A 16,538-nucleotide genomic window follows, 5' to 3' on the forward strand; every position below is an offset into this window, starting at 1 on the left:
CAATCAACAAGCATTTATAAAGCATTTACTATGTTCCAGACACTCTGCTAAGTGCTTAGAATACAGATATAAGCAGAAAGAAAGGCCTCAAGAAGCTTGACTTCTAATTGGGAAAGACGGCTCATGAAAGGATATTGAAAGGGGGGAGGAGGAAGACTACTGTGACCTCATGGTAAAGAAAGTCCAGAGGGCAGCCTGGGGAGGAATAAGATTTGGCTATCCTGGGCACTGTCCTTAAATGGAGGTTCAGGGAGGAGCCATCCAATCAAAGAGAGGGGCTGTAGAAACAGAGCAGTTAGAATGAATCTGTGAATTCTAGAACTGGAGTGAGCTTCCAAAGTGAAAAGGTTTCTGGGGAATAATAGAGAAAATCCCCAATTTAGCCTGAAGAGGAATATGCATCAACCAGTGTGTCAATTAAAAGATCCCATTTTTCAGAGTTTTACTATTTAGTCATAAAAATTCACATTAGAATTTCCCAAAATATGACTCTAAATATCTCAAAAAGACATTACCTATCTATGAAGATATCCTCAAGGTCACTGTGGTATAATGGTTTTGAAATAAACATGCCTGGTCCTGCCACTGTACTATGTGACTTTGATAATCTTCTTAAATAGCTTTATGGAGAAGGAGAGAAAATGATACTTGTAGTATCTGCCTCACTGGGTTATCAGGAAGATCACATGAGAGAATATAAATAAACTGAGTATATAGAGTATAACATAATAGAAAGAATAGCCCAACCCAGGTCTCTATCCCCTATACTATATCTTAAGGTGACAAAGTTGATAGATAGATAGATAGATGCATGGATAGATAGATAGGCAGGTAGAGAGACAGACAGAGAGAGAGAGACAGAGAGAGAGAGAGAGAGACAGACAGAGAGACAGAGACAGAGAGAGAGAAAGAGAGACAGACAGAGAGACAGAGACAGAGACAGAGAGACAGGGAGATAGAGATAGATATAGATATATGTAGTCTCATTTGATCCTTGTGGCAGCAATCATCTCCTTTACCCTTCATTTGATGATTTAGTTAATAGAATTTTACAGAAGAGGAAGCTAAGAAAGGTGAAATTACTTACCCAGGTTAGTAAGTAGATGAACCAGGAATTGATCTCAGGTCCTCTGGCTCAGAATCTAGTATTCTTTCCATTGCATCTTTCTGACTATCCAGGTATAGTATATAGTATTCTCATCAGTGTATCAATCTTATGACCCAATAACTTATTTCTTATTTTAATGTCATCTTTTCCTTTCTAAAATAATAGTGTGATTCTAGCAAAATTATGCTTTGAGCACAAGAATATAATTAAGGAGATGGAGTATTCCTGGCTCTGCTGCTCACTCACCAATGGATCAGAATAGAGATGCATATTGAAATTAAGATTTCTTTTGGTGTATTCTTGGCTATACAGCCCATTTGATCTGAAATCCTTGTTTCCTTTCTTGCTAACCTCATTGCTTTTCTTGAAGCCATAGCTGCCCCATCTGTTGAGCCTACTGGTGCCACTGGCCAAACTATCATCCCTAATATCTCTTCCCTACTTGGACCAAGCCACAGATGATCCTACAGTCTGAACTGATAATAGGTTGGTAGAAGGAGTGTAGAGAGAGAACAGTCAACATGAAAATGCCACAGTCTTATGGATATTACGGACACCTGCTAGCCCCTCAAGCCGTGGTTCCATTTTTCCCCTTCCTTTAAATACCAAGTTTGTGGAAAGAGTAGTCTATAATCACTACTGCTACTTTCTCAACAGTTACTTGAAATATGCTCGATTGACTGATAATTTGGCTTCTACAACAACCAACATTCTACTAAAACTGTTTAAAGGTCTACTTAAAAGGTCTGCATTCTACTTAAAACTTTTTTTAAAACTTTAGACTTTAGATTTATTTAGGGTTATTTTGTACAGGTTTATAAAATATCTACAATATTTATAATATAATACAGGTTTATATAATAAATATTGAACAAGACAGCTCCCCCTCAGTGAAACCCTGGCCTAAGTATATTTGTTTTACGTATTTAGCAAGAAGATACATTAAACATGGAAGCGTTTCAACACTGAATGATCATCTACACAGGACATCCTTCAAAAGCTACAATTAAGGACTCTCCTAGTTTCTCAGCAATACAAGCCCGGTTGAGATCTCCTGGTCCATTTGCTTCACATTCCCGTTTCATGCCTGGAAATTTCTTTTTGATTGCATCCTTGGAGCTTGCATAGATCATTTTACTTTTGAGAGGTGCTAGTTCTGGTGCCCATAGGAAAAAACATCAATTCTTTCATCACATAAAGCATAGCGACAATCCTTTTCAGGAAGCGTTCGCACAAAATGCTTGAAAGGATCAGCGATGGTTACACCAACCTCTCCCACTAATATCTCTGCCTTCTTCCACAATGATGCATTTTTTGTAAGCGCTGAGACAAAAGATAACTGCCTTTTTTCTTTTCTTGATTTCTTCTGGTGCGGAACATTTCCGAAACTTCATATCGTAGAAAATGTGGCATACTTCATCAGCTACTTGCACACTTCATCAGTTACTTGCACTCTTGAGGCCATCTTTCCAAAGTGGAAGATGTGGAGCACGGTCTGGTCTTGGGCTTCCGGGAGAGCCGAAAGTCTCTTCCTCCCGGAAGGCCAAAAAAGGGAACAGTGAGAGCTGGTGGGAGGGAGGGTCGCGAGGCTGTCTGGGAGAGGGGGTGGGCGTGAGCCTACTTAAAAACTTCTTAAAAGTCACCAATGACTTGGAGTTTCTTGAAGCACGAAATCCAGTGGCTTTTCCCTGTCATCACACTCCTTGAACTCTACAGTTTGGGGCAAATATTGACCACCCATTGTTTCTCGGAACTCTCTCCTCTGTGTTCTGTAGCATTATAATAACTTGATTCTCCTATCTCTATGGCTGCCTCTTCTCTGTTTTCTTCAATGGTTCTTCTTTCTCCACTTGCCCGCATAAATATCAATTAAACCTCTTCTCTGGCTACACAGTCTACATTAGCAATCTTATCAGCTTTCATAGTTTTAACATCCCTTGCATGTGAATGATGACTAGATCTGTATGTAGAATCATAGCATCTTAGAGTTGGCAGAGAACTTTTAGAGCAACCTGCAGCCTTCCAAAGGATTTCCTCTACTTACAAAGAATGTTTTCCTCTACATTTTTCGAGGACCACCCAAAATACTTTGGCATGATGCAAGTGGCCCAAGGGCCCTTAAGAGGCCAGTGGGCTACAGGTTGTGCAGGCCTGTTTTAGACCATCTAAACCATGACTCCTTTCTAGAACATTCCCTACATGTCGTTCAACGTTCTCTTGCAAACTTCCAGTAATGAACTCACTACTTCCTGAGGCAATCCATTCTATTTTTGGACACTTTCAATAGCTAGGAAATTCCTCATTATATATAATATACATATATACATGGTTGAATTATACTGCCAATTAAATTTCATTCATTTGTCCAAATTCTTCCCTCTAGGGCAAAGGAAAACAAATATATCTTCCAAATGACAGTCCATCAAATACTGGAAAACAGTCATCATGCCCACTGATGTCTTCTCCACTTCCTTCAACCAATATTTATATGGCCTGATTTCAACTCCTTTAACTATGCTGGGTACTCTCCACGGGACATGCTCATCAATTCTATATTCCATATTGGTCTAACCAGGGCATAGTACAGAGAGAAGTTCCCCTTTATTGTTCTAGACACTAAGCTTCTATTAATGCAGACTAAGACCTTTAACTTCTTTAGCTTCCATGGCATCCGGTGAATTATATTGAACTCGTAGTCCAATAAATCCTCCAGATCTTTTTCGAATCAACTCCTAGCAAACCAATTCCCCACACCCTGTACTAGTTCAAATGATTTTTTTCAACGTAAGTGCAGGGTTTACATTTATTCCTATTATATTTCATTGTGATTGTTTCAACTAATTATCAACACTTTTTAGATCTTAATTCTCTTTCCTAACAAATTAACTTCCTTCCCTAGCATTGTGTCATTCATAAATTTAATAAATATGTCTCCTTTGTCTTTATACAAGTAAGTGAAAGAATGTTGAATAGGACAAAGTATAGTATTTGACAGAGTCATACAGCATTCCATTAGAAACCTTCCTTCTGGTTTACAGCAAACCATTAACTCAGTTCTTTAGATAATGACTGCTCAATGAGTTCTGAATGTATTTAACTACTATCATCCACCCTACATTTCACCATAATAGCATTAGAAACTTTTTCAAATGTCCTGCTAAAATCCAGATAAAACACATCTAAAGCATTCACCTAGTCCACCAATCTAGTATAAGGCAGCTAGGTGACAAAGTAGACAACATATTGGATGCTTACTACCTATGTGACCCCAGGCAAGTCATTTAACATCTCTTAGCCTCAGTTTCCTTATCTTTAAAACAAGCAGGATAATAATACCATCCACCACACAGTGTTGTGAGGATCAAATGAGACAATTGATATGTGTGTACATAAAGCACTTTGCAAATCTTAAAGTACTGTAAAATGTTAGCTATTAGAATCCCCATGCAAAAAAATGAAACGAAGCATTTTATCAGGACTTGCTATTGGTTTGCTCACTCATTCATTCAACAAGCATTAATTAAGTAAATGCTATGGATTGTATAGGGCCCTGGGGATTAGAAAGGCAAAAATAAAATTCTTCTTTGTTGCAAGCAACTTACATTCTATTTGGGAAAAAGAGCATGTACACAGATAAGGACACATTATAAATATTATGCACACATGTGATAATTTCCAAGTATGTATAAAAATTTGTAAATTAAAGTAATTTTCAAATCTATGTCTACTATCTGATTACTAATCATAAGATCACAGATTTCAAGCTGGAAGGGACCATGTAATCCATTCTAGAATTTTGTGAGATACGTACAACAAACTCATCAGGAACTTTTCTCATTCTCCATGATATCTCAAATATTAATGACTGTGCTCTATGATCACATCTGAGTTTCTTAGTACTGCAACATGTAATTCATCTGAGTAAGGTGATTTGAATACATTTAAAGCAACTCAAAGGATCGTAGGATTTAGAGGTAAAGGGAACTTAGAAATCATCTAATTTCTCCCCTCTTTTTCACATACAAAAAAATAAACTTCATTGAACCTTCTCTTGAAAAGTACAAGTATTCATATATATAAACAGGAGCAAAATAAAAGAGATTTAAAAAAATAATACTCCCCAAAAGAATCTTCCATTTTGCAGATGAGGAAACTGAGGCACATAAAAATAAAATGACTAGCTAAATCTCACACATATTTTCTTTTACTGTTTCCTTGCCAATATTGAGCTTCACTAACCTGCGATCCATATTTTCCTATACTTTCCAGTTTAAAGACAAATTTCCTTAATAGAGAAAACTGGAGTAAGACAGAAGATAGAATTGGATTTTTCTCTCTGTCATCTGTTAACATTACCCATCTACCAAAGTGGGTAGATCCCTTTCTTGTTCATCTTATTCTGAAGATAATCTATGTATAAAATAAGTCCTCTAAATTGGCCTTACCACTCCCCCTCGCTCCTCTACCCCCATTTAACTTATTGTGGGCTTTAGCATCTCTGACATTATCAGGACTAGCTTGTGGCAGTCTTTAATATTTGATTTGGTTATGTGCCCCTTCCTTTCTACTTCTATGGAGTCATCAACTGTTAGATCTAGAAGGGGCATTAGAGACCATTTAGTCCATCCTTCTCCCCCATTTCATAGATGAGGAAACTGAGGCCCAGAGAAATTGATTGACTTGTTTAAGGTAGTTATTGTGCAAAGGTAATTATTAGTAAAATGAGGATTCAAGTCTACCCACTCTTAATCCAGTGTTTGTTGTTATCATCTCAGCTATTCATTAATTTTAGCATTTCTCTAAATCAACATTCCTGGAGTCAAATGGAAATTCTGAGAGAATTTTGTTAATACAGCTATAAAATTTGGAACATCTGATTTACACAGCAGAAAAAGCTGCTTATTCACACAGTTTTCTCACCCCATACCACACAAGGGCTGATCAGACACTATTCTCAGCTCTGTCATCTCACAGATTATGCCGGCGTGAGAGTGAAGTTGGGAAAATGAGAAAAGAGAACCAAAAATTTCATTCACATGTTCACAGTTCTCCAAAAGTCAAGTCTTATTCAAATCTAAGCTCAATGATGGACTCACTGGACAGCTACCATAAACTTGCAGAAGGATGTGCTCCATATCCTGCCACAGATTTATATATGGTGGGTTCCTCCACTCAGGCACAAAGCTATTGGTCAGTGACCCTAGCTGGGCAGCTTAGGACATCCTTGGATTCACAAATATGACATAGGTGTTCTGTAATACTTGTAAATAATAACACAAATAACAGTAAGATTGATTTGAAATTCTATTGTTACCAAAACCTTAAAGAGGGCTGTAGATAAGAGCAAGGCACAGAGGAAATCATTGATTGAGCTCCTTTGCTATTATCGATTGCAAGACTGTTGGTCCTCTTTACTTAAGCTGGTTGTGCACTTGCTCTACAGACAGATTCCTATGCTGGCCTCTGAAAAGATCAATGAGAAAAATCTAGAAAGGATTAAAAGTTTAATCCCTTGTACCCAGACGGTGTCTTACCAACATCTTCCCAAATAGGAAGAGAAATAAATGGGTAGAATATTCATTGACCTTCACAACATCCCTGTGAGGTAGATAGGATACCTAATAATTCATGCCTCTATCACTCATATTTTGTGAAAAGCAATTATGTTATGTCTACAAAATATGAATTCTGAGGAGGAATAGAATTTAAATCAATCTCATTTTTTTAAACAATTACAGAATGCAAGGTAAGGTTGAATAATTCTTAAACACTAATACATAATAGTCTAATATAGTACTATTTTCCAGACAAGAGGCCTAGCCAAGACCTAACCAATTAGTTGGCATCAATATTTTATAATTTGTTGATTAATATTGTGCTGAAATAGATAGATTTAGATTTCCATTTGCTTTAGGTCTCTGGATATAAACATGACTAACTGGAAAAATATCTATTATTCTGGAATTTTACATTTACTGCCTTGGATTGCCAGATGATCATAGGTCGACAGATTATTTTACTTTGTATATTAATTTGAATGAATGAAAAAGCATTCATTAAATGCTTTGTTATATTCCAGGTACTGAGCTAGGCACTAGGAATATAAATACAAAATTTATCGGTGTCTGCCCTCAAAGAGTTTGCATTCTAACTTGGGGAGACAGAAAGTATAGAAGAATGATGGCCAGGACAGAGATTATTGGAATGAATATTCACAAGAATGATGAGTGAAGCCATTGATCGTCATGCACTTCCCAGAAGTAATAGTAGCATTCATTTGATTACTGGAGATGGAAATCAGAGGGGAAGGAGAAGAGGGCATGCATGTTTGTATACTGACTGAATGGCAAATATGCCCAGTGGCAAGATACACAGTGAGAATTGCAGGATATAATGTGAAGCATGCTTTAAGGCTGGCTAGATATAGCAGATTAGTGGAATTTGAACTCATTCACCAGTCATAGCAGATTAGCCTTAAGTAGGTAAGGTATGATCTCTAAAGGTCAGGTCTGAAAGGCATTGTTCCTGGTAAGGAGACATGGGGCTGTGGGTGGGGGGGGCAAATGGCAAGTCATTCAGGTGGATGCTACATACAATGTGAAGAATGGTGTGGGGATGGCTTCATCTATTATATTTATTGCCCATTTTGTACTATAGCAAATTTCCCAGGCCATCCTCTTACTGAGAAATATAGGTATATACACATATATGAACGCATATGTGTGTATACATGTAAACAAATGTATAAATATATATTCTATTCTTTGACAGCTCTAATCTTTAAGAATTTTTTTCCTTATATCAGGCCCAACTAATATACCTGCTGCTCATATATTTAATAGCTTCCCAGAAAGCTCTGACACATTATAAGGTGGTTTCCTTTATAGGAAGCCTTAGCTGGTACAACTCACCCTTCTAGAAGAGGTATTAGCTATTGTTTCTGATCTTGTACCAGTTTTGCCAACCAACTAGATTGGTTGACCACAAATCTGTCTCTTCTCCCTGCCACTCAGTACCAGTTCTAAGAAAAACACAGTAAGGTGTTAGTGATTCAGTGTGTTTTCCTTCTAAGGAGTTTTTGCATTAAAAAAAGACAACGGGGAAATAGCACTATTTAACTCAAGTCTATCAGTTAACATTTAAGAAGCATCTCCTACGTACTAGGCAGAGTGCTAGGCACCAGAGATACAAAGACAAAATGGAAAGAATTCTTGCCCTCAAGAAGCTTATGTTCTTGTAATATCAATTAAGTTGGGACTTTTGTTTACTATTTTAGAATGATAGACATAGTGTCTTTAATTGAGCCTTACTAGGTGCAAAGCCCCAGGCCCAAACCCGTACCTACTAGGTGCTAAACCTATGTGGGTGTGAAGCCCTCAGGGTCCTAAGGGGAGTTGCTAAGACCAGAGCCAATAAAGATGGTGGCTGGAAAGCAGGTACTTGCGTGAGCTGCCTGCCAGGTCCCTCCAAAAACCTATAAAAATGGCTCTGAACAAATTCCAGAACTGCAGAACCCACAAAATAACAGAGGGAAGCAGGGCTCCCGCTCAGGACAGCCTGGATGGTTGCTGGGTGAGGTCTATCACACATGAAGCTGGGAGCAGAGGGGAGTGGAGCCCAGCGTGGGCAGCAGCAGGACCAACCAGACCAGGAGCCAGGCGGAACAGACCCTAGCGCCCTGAATCAGTGAGCTGTGGCAGTTAGCAGACATCTCAACCCACAAACACCAAACACAACTGAGAAGGTTAATGGGAAAAGCTGCAGGGGACAGAGTGAAAGGAGTTCACAGTTCAGCCACCACCCCCAGGGGCAGCGGGGTTGTGCAGCTACAGAACTACAGCTGTAGTTGCTTCTTGCCCCAGGCCCACCTGGTGGGAGGAAATAAGTGGCAGATCAGAGCAGGAGTGTGGAGCCTGCTTAAATCTGAGTCAGGTCCAGGTTGGTGGTTCTTGGGGGAGGAGGAGTGCTGGTGTGGCAGAGCTGGCTGTATAGAAATAGCTCTGAAAACAACAGCACATCCCCTCAAGCTTGGAACAAAGTACTCTTTACTCTACAAGCAGTCATACCCTGATGAAAAACTCAAGGGTCAAGTAAGTTGGCTGGGAACATGGCCAGGCAATGAAAATGGATTCAGATTCAGTCTCAGACATTGGAATCTTTCTTTGGTGACAAAGAAGACCAAAACATACAGCCAGAAGAAGTCAACAAAGTCAAGGAGCATCCAACAAAAGCTTCCAAGAAAAACACGAACTGGTCTCAGGCCATGGAAGAGCTCAAAAAGGATTTGGAAAAGCAAGTTAGAGAAGTAGAGGAAAAATTGGGAAGAGAAATGAGAAGGATGCAAGAAAACCATGAAAAACAAGTCAATGACTTGTTAAAGGAGACCCAAAAAAATACTGAAAAAAATATTGAAGGAAACAACACCTTAAAAAATAGACTCACTCAAATGGCAAAAGAGCTCCAAAAAGCCAATGAGGAGAAGAATGACTTGAAAGACAGAATTAGCCAAATGGAAAAGGAGGTCCAAAAGACCACTGAAGAAAATACTACCTTAAAATTTAGATTGGAGCAAGTGGAAGCTAGTGACTTTATGAGAAATCAAGATATTATAAAACAGAACCAAAGGAATGAAAAAATGGAAGACAACGTGAAATATCTCATTGGAAAAACCACTGAGCTGGAAAATAGATCCAGGAGAGACAATTTAAAAATTATTGGACTACCTGAAAGCCATGATCAAAAAAAGAGCCTAGATATCATCTTTCAAGAAATTATCAAGGAGAACTGCCCTCACATTCTAGAACCAGAGGGTAAAATATAAATTGAAAGAATCTATGGATGGCCTCCTCAAAAAGATCCCAAAAAGAAAACTCCTAGGAATATTGACACCAAATTCCAGAGCTCCCAGATCAAGGAGAAAATACTGCAAGCAGACAGAAAGAAACAATTTGAGTATTGTGGGAACACAATCAGAATAATCCAAGATCTAGTAGCTTCTACATTAAGGGATCAAAAGGCTTGGAATACGATATTCTGGAGGTCAATGGAACTAGGATTAAAACCAAGAATCACATACCCAGCAAAACTGACTATCATGCTTCAGGGCAAAATATGGATTTTCAATAAAATAGAGGACTTTCAAGCTTTCTCAGTCAAAAGACCAGCGCTAAATAGAAAATTTGACTCTCAAACACAAGAATCAAGAGAAGCATGAAAAGGTAAAGAAGAAAGAGAAATCACAAGGGACTTACTAAAGTTGAACTGTTTTGTTTACATTCCTACATGGAAAGATGATGTGTATGATTCATGAGACCTCAGTATTGGGGTAGCTGAAGGGAATATGCATATGTGTGTGTGTGTATGTGTGTATGTATATATGTATGTGTGTGTATATATATAGTTATAGATATATAGATATATAGACAGAGGGCACAGGGTGAGTTTAATATGAAGGGATGATATCTAAAAAAATAAAATCAAATTAAGGGATGAGAGAGGAATATATTGAGAGAGGGAGAAAGGGAGAGATAGAATGGGCTAAATTATCTTGCATAAAAGTGACAAGAAAAAGCAGTTTTGTAGGAAGGGAAGAGGGGACAGGTGAGGGGGAATGAGTGAATCTTGCTCTCATTGGATTTGACCTGAGGAGGGAATACCATACACACTCAATTGGGTATCTTACCCCACAGGAAAGAAGAAGGAAGAAGATAAAAAAGGAGGGATGATAGAAGGGAGGGCAGATGGGGGAGGAGGTAATCAAAAACAAACACTTTTGAAAAGGGACAGGGTCAAGGGAGAAAACTGAATAAAGGGGAATAGGTTAGGAAGGAGCAAAATACAGTTAGTCTTTCACAACATGAGTATTGTGGAAGGGTTTTACATAATGATACGCATGTGGCCTATGTTGAATTGCTTGCCTTCTTAGGGAGGGTGGGTGGGGAGGGAAGAGGGGAGAGAATTTGGAACTCAAAATTTTAAAAACATTTGTTCAAAAACAAAAAAAAAGTTTTTGCATGCAACTAGGAAATAAGATACACAGAAAATGGGGTGTAGAAATGTATCTTGCCTTACAAGAAAGGAAGGGAAAAGGGGATGGGAAGGGAGTGGGGTGACAGAAGGGAGGGCTGACTAGGGAATGGGGCAACCAGAATATATGCCATCTTGGAGTGGGTGGGAGGGTAGAAATGGGGAGAAAATTCATAATTCAAACTCTTGTGAAAATCAATGCTGAAAACTAAATATATTAAATAAATTAAATAAATAAATTTAAAAAAAACCAGAGCCAATAGTAGGAGCCTGAGTTCTGGTCACTCAGATGATGTTTGATGATGGCTAAAGAGTGTATAAAAAGAGAGAACAGAGCTATTTACTGGAGGCTCTCACTCTTGGAGGTGTGTTGATATGGAGACTCTGGGAAGCTGTAGTTAAGAGCCCTCCAGCTTATAAACCCAGATGTTGGGACTTTGTTAAACCCTGGTAACTATGAATTGAGATTTGAATCAGACAAGGTCTGTCTGTTGATATTTTTAATGTGTTTGTATTTGCTCTGAAGTTCAGGGTGATGGCTTTTCACCCTGATCTAAGTGAATGATATTTGTATGTTGGATTGAAATAAGATTGTTAACCACCTAACATTACTTTCCTTAGTAAAGCAGATCAAAAGAACCTGTGCTGGTGGTGTCCTTTTTTGTTGGGCTTGTGTTGGTCTTTCACCCTCACAACAGCTGCTAGCCAAATGATTGCAACATGTACACCATTAAGGGAAACATGTACACCTATAAGTAAATGCAAAATATGTAAGGTAAACATAAGGTAACTTTAGAGGGTGGTATTAGCAGCTAGGGAGATCAGGAAAAGCCTCAGGTAGTTAATGACACTTGAGCTGAGTTTTGAAAGGAAGCTAGGGATTCTAGGAGTTAGAAGGGAGGAGAGAAAACATTCCAGGAAGTAACAGGTAATAGGAGATGGAATGGCATTTGTAAGAAATAGCAAGAAAGTTAGTTTGATAGAAACAGAGAGTATATGAAAGATTTGTTGTATTGAGTCATTTCAGTCATGTCTGACTCTTTGTGCTCCCATTTGGGGTTTTCTTGGCAGAGATACTGGAATAGTTTGCCATTTCCTTCCCCAGTTTATTTTACAGATGAAGAAACTGAGGCAAACAGTGTTAAATGACTTACCAAAGGTCACACAGCTAGTAAGTGTTTGAGACTGGATTTTAACTCAGGTCTTCCTAACTCCAGGCACAGTGCTCTATCCACTTTCCCACCTACCTGCCCTGTATATGAAAGGAGATGATATCTAATAAGCTTGGAAAGGTAGGTTGGAACTAGTTTGTGAAGAGTTTTAAGCAGCAAGGATATTCATTTTTATTCAGTCGTAGACCGGTAAAGTCAGTAGAGCTTACATTGCAGAAGAATGACATGATCATACCTATTCTTTAGGAATATCATTTTAGCACTTGAATGAATGACAGATTAGAGGGGAGACTTAAAGCAGGGAGACAAGTTAGGAAGGTACTTTGGTAGTACAGACTAGAGGTGATAAGGGCCTGAACTAGAATGAGTAAAAGCAGGCAGTCATGAGAAATATGGTGGAGGTAGAATAAACAAGACTTGACAAGATAGGATATGATGGTTGGAGACTCAAAAGTTGAATATAACTCTGAGATTTGGAGCCTGGGTGACAAGAAGGATAGATGATGTTGCCATCTACAATAGCAAAGTTGAAAGAGGGTATATTTGGACAGGGAGGGATAGAGGGAAGGTAATGAATTCTGTTTGGGGCATATTAAGTTTTAGATGCCTATAAGGCATCCGGTTCAAAATTTCTAATAGCTAATAATAATAAAAGTTGGTATTTATATAGCATTCTGAGATTTGCAAAGCACGTTGCATTTTGTCAGTTGACCCTCACAAGAATCCTATGAGTCAGGTGCTATTACTACCCCCTTTTTATTATCCCATTTTTACACATGAAGAAACTGAGGCTAGAAGAGGTTAAGAGACTTGCCCAGGAACACAATAAGTGTCTAAGGCAGGTTTTGAACTCAGGTCTTCCTGACTCCAAATCCAACACTCTTTTGTGCCACATAGTCACAGATGGGCAGTAGGGAGTTGCTGATACAGGACTGGAATTCAGGAGAGAGATTAGGGCTGTATATAAAGATATGACAGTCATCTGCATGGAAATGGTCTTTGAATCAATGGGGATTGAGGAAGCCACCAAGATAGAAAATGTAGAGAAAGAAGAAGAGAAGTCCCAGAACAGAGCCTTAGATGTTACATCCACAGTTAGAGAGGGGAACATAGATCATGAGCCAGTAAAAGCAACTAAGAAGGAACAGTCAAACAGGTGGGAGAAGAATCCAGTGGAAGCACAAATGAAAGAACTACTGACAAGGAAACTACAGGTACTATGGCGTCTGAGTAAAGAAAATGTTTTGAAGCAGGAGTCCATCAATGGGTATTTATTTATCAAGTATTTCTTATGTTCTAGGCACTATTCTGAGCCCTTTGGAGAAAGGAGATACATGATCCCTACTATCAAGGAGCTCCCATTCTAATGAAAGAGGCAACATACAAATAACTAGGCACATGCATGACTTATGCAAGTGGAAGGTAATCTTAGAAGGAAAAGACTGGAGAAGGCAGAGATCAGACAAGTTTTCCTGCAGAAAATAGAATTTGAGTTGAATCCTGGAGGCTAGGAAAGCCAGGAGTCAGAGGTGAAGAAGAGTATTCCAAGCATGGAAGAAAACCAGTGAAAATGCATAGAATTGAGAGATGAGGGAAGAGTAAGGAGATCAGTGTAGCTAGATCATAGAGGGCATGAAGAGAAGTCACATGTAAGAAGACTAGAAAGGTAGAAAGGGGTCAGGTTTTGAAGAGCGTAAAATACCCAATTGAGCATTTTATATTTTATCCTGAGGTTATTAGGGAGTCACTGGGGTTTATTGAGTAGAGAGGTGACATGGTTAAACCTGAATTTTAGTACTATAGCTATGGAAGCTAAGAAGAGAATGGACTGGAGTGTGGAGAGACAAGAAAACCAAATATTATAGTAGTCCAGGTCAGGGACAATGAAGACTTATAAAATGATATTGGCTGTATGAGTGAAGAAGAGACATATGAGAAATACTATGAAGATAAAATGACAAGATTGGACAATAGATTGATTACATTTGGGGAAGAGTTTTCTCATCAAATCACATCACTTTGAAGTCCAGCAACTTGGCCTATATATTAATTAACTCATTCATTCAAACAAACACATATTGAGTGCCAACAATGTACACAGTACTTTTATGGAAGCTGTGAGGAATACAAAGCTGGTTAAGACAGTACCTATCCTCAAATAGCTTAGAATCTAATTGTGGATTCAAGATCTATACAAATAATTATAATTCAAAGTAGATTGCCAAGGAAAGATGCAAACAGAGTATGATTGGAGTTCAGGAGATGATGAAATATGTTTAGGGAAGACCTAGGAGGTAGCCTTTTTGTAATTTATAATTTTTTTAATTACAAGCATTATTTTCCTCTCCCTTCCATCACACTTCCTATTGGGAAAAAGACAAGAAAAGTGGAAAAAACCTTTTTTTAAAACAAATAAGCATAGTCAAGGAAAACAAATTTCCACATTGTCCATATCCCAAAATATATATCTCATTAGCCATCTTGAGTCCATCACCACCCCATTAGTAGATGAGCAGCATCATGACTGGTCATTGCATTGATGAGAATTCATTGATGAGTTTGAATATTGTTTGTCTAGTCACTAGACTCTAGTAAATGTTCTTATTGTAAAAATTGTTTTCTTGGTCATTTCATTCTGTATCACTTCATACAAATCTTCCTGGGTTTCTCTGAAACTGTTCCTTTCATCATTTCTAATCATACAATAGCATTCCATTGCATTTATATGCTATAATTTGTTCAGTCATTCCTAATTGAAGGTTACCACCTTAGCTCTCTTACTACAAAAAGAAATATATAGATATATACATACATGTGTGTATGTATATATATCATATATATGTACATATATGTATATATACTTTGTTTAAGGAAGTTTAATCCTTTAAAAAGGTTGTATTTGAATGGGCTTTAGAATATACATATGATTTTGATAGGTTAAGATGTGGGGTAAGTATATTCCAGGAAGAAAAAAAATGATATGAGGAGACAAGAAAGGACAAGCTAATTAATTAGCCTTAATTATCTGGTTTTCATTTTTTTTATATTATATGAATTTGAGAAATTCTAACCCAACCCTTCCTTTTTTTGTAGAACAACCTTAGAGTGTGATTATTTTGAATTTCTTTTACTTCTGTCAGATTTACCCTTCCCTGCTAAGTTTGCTCAGTAGGAGTGGGATTTTTTTTTTCCTGTACTGATTCTAAATAACACACAATTGTTGCTGTTCTTCTTGTCTGCCTAGATCTAATCTTCTAGTAACTACTAATAAAATTGCTTTTGTTAATTTTGCATTGTGATAAATTTTAAAAAATCAATAATATACCTTTAGGTTTGTCTCAATTTCTAATTCACTGTGGGAAAGCAAGTTGCAGGATTTCTATCTTCACCCTCTTCCTACCCACCAGAAGTTCAGAAGAAACCATCAATAAGTGCTTAGGGCCTGAAGGAGGGAAGTTGCCAATATGAATATTTTACTTTGCCCCCACAGAACTGGTCCTATTGGTAAGCAAACTCCCTAATAGCCTCCATTTTTAAACAATCCAATTCAATCCATTCCGATAAGCACAAATTAAGTGCATATTGTGAGCAAGAAATTTTGCTTGGTTCTAGGAACACAAAGACAAAAAGAAAAATAGTCCTCCAGAAGCTTACATTCTACCCTACCAATTCTTCATTTAACTAAAACTTGGCTTTATTGATGAACTTTATTCTTTTAATAGTCTTTCCAGTGGAATTCACTGTTTATTCTCACTCCCTCAACTCATGAATGATTTACATATTCATTGTGTCCCATTACCACTTCCAAACAGTTGTTTCCTTCCCATCATTCAGTAAGCTCTATTTTGAACTCCACACACAATCCATTTATACCACATATTTTCGTAAGCCCATGTGTTGTCATTGTCTCCTGACCTTCAGAACACTTTCCAATCTTTCTTCACAACTGTTGCACTTGGTTTGGTTTTTCTCTTCACTGTCATAGGATCATAAATTTAGAGCTGGAAAAGACCTTAGAAATCCATTAATCCAATTCCCTTATTGTATAGAGGAGGAGACTAAAGTCCAGAGGGGTTAAGTAAATTGCCTAGAATCACAAAGGCAGCAAGTGGCAAAGATAGGATTCAAATTCAGATTCTTTGGTTCTAAATCTAGTGCTCTTTCCACTGAACCACACTAGCTGTGCCTTCAGCCAGGAACCTTCAAATGACCACTAATGATTTTTTTCTTAG

The 16,538-nt window shown here is 37.9% G+C and overlaps 1 pseudogene; it reads right to left on the reverse strand.

Annotated features, from left to right (window-relative positions):
• Positions 1–2,077: 2,077 nt before the first annotated feature.
• LOC118834194 lies at positions 2,078–2,535 on the reverse strand (annotated as a pseudogene).
• Between the last annotated feature and the right edge of the window lie 14,003 nt (positions 2,536–16,538).

Source organism: Trichosurus vulpecula, chromosome 1 (genome assembly GCF_011100635.1).
Source record: "Trichosurus vulpecula isolate mTriVul1 chromosome 1, mTriVul1.pri, whole genome shotgun sequence".
In the NCBI taxonomy this organism is placed as follows: Eukaryota; Metazoa; Chordata; class Mammalia; order Diprotodontia; family Phalangeridae; genus Trichosurus; species Trichosurus vulpecula.